Raw genomic sequence first — 6760 nt, forward strand, 5'->3', positions numbered from 1 at the left:
ATTCTGGTATTCAATGGAATTTGCTCGAGGACAAGAAAAAATTGGGAAGGGTGGACTTTAATGTCCCTTTATAATTATTATAAGCAAAGGGAAATTGATTCTTATCCTATCTAGATACCATAGGATATTGATAGGAAAAATAAAATGGGTCATCATAGTAAAATAGATAGTAATTAAATAAAAAAGTAAAAAGTCACTTTCAGGGAAATTAAGTGACCCATGGTATTTAAAGGAGGAAATTATTATAAAAAGGGAGAAGGAGATTGAAGGGACATCATGGAAGAATTATTGAGGAAATTTTGACAAGCGTCTCTATGAGGTGCCAAGAAAAGGGGAAAACCCTAATAATCAACAACTTTGGTATTGAGATACATACCCTAGCTATAGATGGTTGGTTTTGGAGTTGAAATATTCCCTAGACAAATCTTGTATTTAAGGTTAATCTCATGGCCACATACATGGTCTAGAAGAACAAATTCCAATTTTCCTGAGGCCTAGTTAATTTAATTAGTTGGTTTCTAGTTCATCAGTTTTGAAGGCGTAGAGATTATTGAATCCATAGGTTGATTTGAATATTGCAAGGGGTGTCAATTTCAAGCCTAAAAAATGAATTACTCATCGTCATTCTGCTTATGAGTCCACTAGGCAACCATCTATATGTATGATGTAATACTCCTGATGAGCATAAGGTCCTTCGACATCAATGGTCCCATGAATAACTACATATGACAAATGTATTAAAGTTCCTACATTGTTAAACAAAAGCTTTGGCTAACCTTGCACTTAACATTAACAATTGAATAACCTACCTTGACACAGTTCTACAGGGTCATGATTGCATTGATCACTCTTGAACTCGACAACTACCATTATGTGCTATTTCTTAGTCACGATCAGAGAACATTATTTGATTCAAGAAGGTTGCGTGCTTACCTAGCCATGATTTGCAAGAGTAGGGGTCAGATTTATTATCAATATCAAGGGACCGAGATTGTTGATTGTAAGGGAATGAGTTCATCAGTTCCTAGGCAAATCAAACTAGTGAAATAAAAAGAAAAATTTGCAAGAATAGACCAATTAACATTCGTGTGGAGGCCAAGTTGTATCAATTGTAGTCCATCTTTGAAGACTAAGTCTGATATAATAACAATCTATCCAGGAAGAAAAATTTTCAATTAATTCAAGCAATGTTGCATGTATTTGATGAATGGCCAAGGTCGAGCTACTGTCAATAGCTATGACCAAGCTTACTATTCAGTGAGAGTGGGATACCTCATATTGTTGATTCAAACTACCTTCTCAAAGCCTAAATTGATGAGCAGGAATCCAAGGCTGAATTATAGAGAAGAAGAGGGTCAAGTGTGCTTGGAGTGATTAAGTTATTATGGGTATTGATTCACTAAGGAGGCAGTAAGGCCATGAGCACTGTAACCTATCCATTTTTCAAACTACTTCTTGATTCTTGGGAGGCCAAGTTGTTTGAGTATTTAAGGTTGAATTTCTTGAAACCATTATGGCCTAAGTGGGACGAATCTCCTGGTCGCATTGTTTGACTATAAAGGGTGTGTGGATTTAGCACATTTTTTGCTAGCAATCGCCTTGAGTGTATTATCAGGTTCATTTCCAAATACTATGTAAAATTCCTCCTAAAAATTACTTTAAATAAAATAGTATTGGAGTCATTATATTCATTCTTGGGATTTTCACATTGTATTCAGTTACTCGTGTTTGTAGAAATTTGCATGGATTCATGGAAATTGTGTGATAAAATTATCTTGTTAAAATTTCTTGAATTAATACCTCGAAGTTATTTCCAAAATAAAGAATAGTATTATTGTAGTTGTATCAGAGCTAGTCATCCTGCCAGTCTAGTAGGGTTATCAATTGATGTTTCTAGAGGATGAGGGAAATATAACCTTCAAGAGAAAGAAGAAGAAGCAAGAGAAAGGAAAAGACCAGATCAGGGATTGTGAAAATCAACCATGGGAAAGATTCAAAAATATCTTGAACGATTTAACTAGATGGAAACAAGTGGTAATCCAAGAATTAGAGTGTGGTCGACATGAAATGGACCAAATGGTAATAGGGAATCAACATGAGTTGGCTTCAACTCTAAAATAAGTTGCACAAACCATGGCTAGTCTATGTGATAATCGATCCAATCAGGGGGAAAAATGATTGCATAAAAAATCACAGTTTATTTGGATGAGATCATAACCACAATGGGGAGGCTCGTAACTCCACTAATCCGACACCCCCATTGGTAAAACTAGCTTCATCAAGACCACTCCTACCCAAGTTTCTAGAAGAGTAAGTGGATAACCAACAAAGGCATGTGAATTTTTTTTGGATTACCTGAGAGAGTACTAGGAAATTGGAGCAATACCAAATTTTGTTCCAAGACTATTGTGCCATAAAACAAAGAGGCAGGTCAAGGGACTCTAACAAATGGTGGATCCCAAAGAAGGCCATGGAAATAAATAACCCATTTCAGTGGCACTTCAGGAAGTTCATCTAGAGCTTTGGTGTAGAAGCTCGACACATACTTAATATGTAGACTGAAGAAGAGCTTGTATGGTTTAAACCAAGATCCAAGATAGTGGTATTTGAAGTTTGATAGGTTTATGACGGAAAAAGGTTATAGTAGATGTTTTTTTCGTAGGGTAAATATTTTGTATTGCATGAAAACATGAAATACATATTAAGTCATGGATTTTTGGGTTAATTTGTCACTGGGAAAACTAGACGACCTAGAATATCAACGTTTTCAAAAGAGTAGAGGATACATTTATGCCTTATGATATAAAAAATAAAACCCAAAAACTAAAAATTGGGCCACATAGGAAATTCTAGACTAAGAGATATAGACAAAGAGCATGAAGGAATAAGATAGAAGAGACCAGTCAGAGAGTTTTTTCTTACTTAGCTATGGTCTGTCATTCTTACTTGAGGTGAGAGTATTCAAAGGATTTCTGTGAGGAGGAAATATACAAAGTTGACAAGACACATTCCTAATTAGCTAACTCACCTGCAGTTTTATTACTAGTTCTTCTTATGTGAGTAGGGATGATCCCCATAATGGAAGGAAGGAGAAATGTTGCTCATATGAGTAGGATTTCAAGTCTCCAACTACGATATATTTTGTGTTTTTGGGTTCCATCTAAGATCTTGTGAATCATGTTTATAATGAGTTGGGAATCTCCCTCCAACATAAGTTTGGTGTATCCTTGCATTTGGGCAATCAATAGTTCCTCTTCTAGGGCTTCAATATATTTTGTTGTTACTATTATATCCCATAAATCATAAATAAATGTAGATATGGGATCCCAAATGATCCCTAAAGATACCTCCATAGCCTTCTTTTCCTAGGTTTCCTTTGAAGCACCATCAAAATTGAGCTTTAGAAAATTAGAGGGAGGAGAGCTTTAGGAGAAGGGAATAAGCATTGTAGCAGGGAAAAAAGGGGGAAATTGTGACTCATGGAGTAGGGAACCATATCTGAAGAAACAAGGCCTCCTTTCCTGAGGTTTTTCAGACTTGATATGACCAAGATTGTGGGAAAATTGATTCCTATACGTTCTTTTGAATTTTGATCCAAAGAGAGTTGGAAGGGAGGGAGCAATTCTTGAATATGCAACGATTCCTCTCTTTCCAAATAGCCTAAAGGATCAGGTCTAGAAGGAGAGCCCAAATGTAATTCAAGGTAGGATTATTAAAATATTGATCCCTCCAATTGTTAATGGTGTGAGGGATACTAGAGAGATCACAATTTGACATCTTCATGTTAGCTTATAGATCGCACCATAGTTGATTGGAATAGGGGAAACTATTGAAGATATGATCCACATTTTCAAATTCCTGAAGGCGCGGATAATAGTAGGAGGAGCCCATATGCTTGGATTTTTTAATGTTTCCCTATTTTAAGGTTTTCCCTTTAACTAGGAGCCATAAGAAGATGGAAAAATTTAGCCATATATTTCTCTGCTATATGTAATTCTAGATGGAATCTTTTGGAAATTATTTGAAACTTGTTTCTAGGCTACAAGCCTCACAAATGGAAAAATAAATACTTGGTCCATAACCCCATTGCAGTTTATTTCCTAATTTGGATATCATGATGAGTCTTTTCTTAATCTCTTGCAAAAATTTTGTCCAAGTCCCCTCCCTGGGCTTGGGATTCCATTCCCTTAGAATTAACCATTATCTCCATGTTTGATCTAAGTTAGAGGCATCCCAATAGTCTTTGAATTTATGATCCTTGGGAAGCCATGTGAAGGTTTCGATACCTTAAGTCATTTTGGTCTTGGAACTTTGGGAGCTATTTCCATGAGTCCTCCAAAAACATGGTTGTCTACCTCTCATCGATTTTTCTAAAAGAAGTGTTGTTGTATCAAATGCATTCCTTTTTTGATAAATTCCAAATGGAGGAGCTTTCTTCGGATAAGGGAATTATTATGAGCTTCCCATAGGAATTTTCTTTGAATGCTTTATCATCTAGATACATTTCCAAAGGTCTTGAGTTCCTTGGAGCCAATGCCACCAAATCTTTGCTCCAAAAACTGTAGCTAAAGTTGAAGGATCTCTTGGCCCCAGACATCCCTTTAGTTTAGGTCTAAAGATGTCATCACAAGCTATAAGTGCCATCCTTTTCTTTCCAATTTTTCTTCTCCCTACATGAAATACCATTTCATGCTCTTGATTAAGTTAGGGACTGAGGAGGGTGCCATCAGATAAAAGCATAATTATATTGGAAAATCTTGTAGAACCAACTTAAGGAGAGTATTCCTACTAAGTTTAGTGATTAGCAGGTATATATGGTTAACTTCTTATTGAATTGATCCTCCCATAATCTGAATTTGAGGGAACTATCCACAAGTAGGGCTCCCAGGTATTTTGCTGGCAATTTGTTGATTTGGAAACTAAGTGTCTTCGCAATATGTTTTTTCATAGTCAAAGGTACATTTAAGAAAAAAACTTAGATTTAGCTATGTTTATTTCCATACATGAGGCAAGAGAGAATTCCTCCAGAATTTGAGAAAATAATTTGGCTTCTTGAATAGTTGGAACACCCATACCCAAGGTATCATCCACAAATTGTTGGTGTGATAAAAGGAAATCATCACCAAATAGATAGAGTCCTTTGGTTCTGTTTCCTCAATTATCGCTTTGAATGCCTAACTGAGACACTCCACTGTTATAATAAAGAGAAAAGGTGACATTGAATATTCTTTTCCAAATATCACAAAAGGCTAAAAAGGGTGTAGTAACTGATCTGTTTAGAAAAATAGAGAAGAAGGTTGAAGAGCTAAGGCTCATGATCCACAAATCTAGTCAGGGTCAAAGCTAAAGGCACAAAGAATGTTGAAGAGATAACTCCAATTGAGTTTGTTAAACACCTCAAAGTGGTCAAGTTTTAAAATCATTTTGGGTTACCTGGAGAATTTTAAAGAGTGAATGGTTTCATGTGCAATCATTATACCATCCAAAATTTGATGCCCCTCCACATAACCATTTTGTTTCACTAAAATGAGTTTAGATAGGATGGGTTTGTGGTGATTGGTTATTATTTTGGTGATCCCTTTATAGATTAAATTACACATAGTAATGGGAAGGCAGTCGTTAGGGTCCTCGAATTCATCCTTTTTGGGAACTAAAGTGAAGAAGGTAGTGTTAAGAGCTTTCGAGATGGTTTTAGATCTCCTTGATTCCTCCATTGCATGCCAAATATCATGTTTGATTGTTGACCAACAAGATTTCAAAAAGCCAGTAGTGAAGTAATTCGATCTAGGGGCCCTATTTCAGGGAATATATTTTACTACCTCTTACATTTATTTGATGGATATCTCTCTTAACTAGAGGCAGAATGCATTGAACTATTTTATGTATAGCCTAGATCGCTTGGGGTTGGATAATAACTCTCTATAATATTGAACAAACACATTATCCATGTCCTCATGATCATGAACCTTGACACTTTCCTAGTTTTTAAGGAAGAAATAAAATTGCGTTGTTGATGTTGAAGCATTGAATTGTGGAAGAAAGTAGTATTTCACTCTCCTTCCTTCAACCATCTAATTCTAAATTTTGTTTCCAAAGTATATCTTCCATCTTCCTTCTTTCTTCAAGCAGAGTGAGAGTTCATACTTCATCCTTTATGAGGTCCTTTAATCTTCCTTGGTGAATGGATTCCTTCTATATGTGATCCATTCAGGCTTCCAAGTTTGTTTGTCCTTAGTGATGTTCCCAAATTCTTCCTTATTCTAGGTTTTGAGCTAATTTTTTATGTTCGTATGGTTCCTTTGTAGGTGGAACATGGTCAATCATTCCAAGTTATCTATTTCAACTCAACAATCCTTAATGATGGATTTGAAGTTTGGATGTTGGAGCCATAAATGATCAAGGAGAAAAGGCCTATTTCTAGGGTGCGACTTGATTTTGATGTCTAATTTGATCAGTCAATGATCCAAGCCATAACTAGAAAGGATGGAAGCCTCCACGAAAATGTCCCTGGACATGATATTTTTAGAGATGCGATACCTATCTAGATTTGAAGCTATTTTCTAGGAGTGACCTTTGTGATTGTTCCACGTATAAGTATAGTTGATGGTGGCGAGGTCAACCAAATGAGAAGAAGATGTGACATCTTGGAAGAGACTGGATTCCACTTCTGAATTTATCAAACCACCCTTATTTTCTTCTAAATATTTTATTAAATTTAAATCCCCAACTAGGATCCAAGATGCAGGGGATATGAGAAGAT

This window comes from Pinus tabuliformis, chromosome 3_1 (genome assembly GCF_031772625.1).
Source record: "Pinus tabuliformis cultivar Carrire ecotype Pingquan chromosome 3_1, CPIR1, whole genome shotgun sequence".
Taxonomy (NCBI): Eukaryota; Viridiplantae; Streptophyta; class Pinopsida; order Pinales; family Pinaceae; genus Pinus; species Pinus tabuliformis.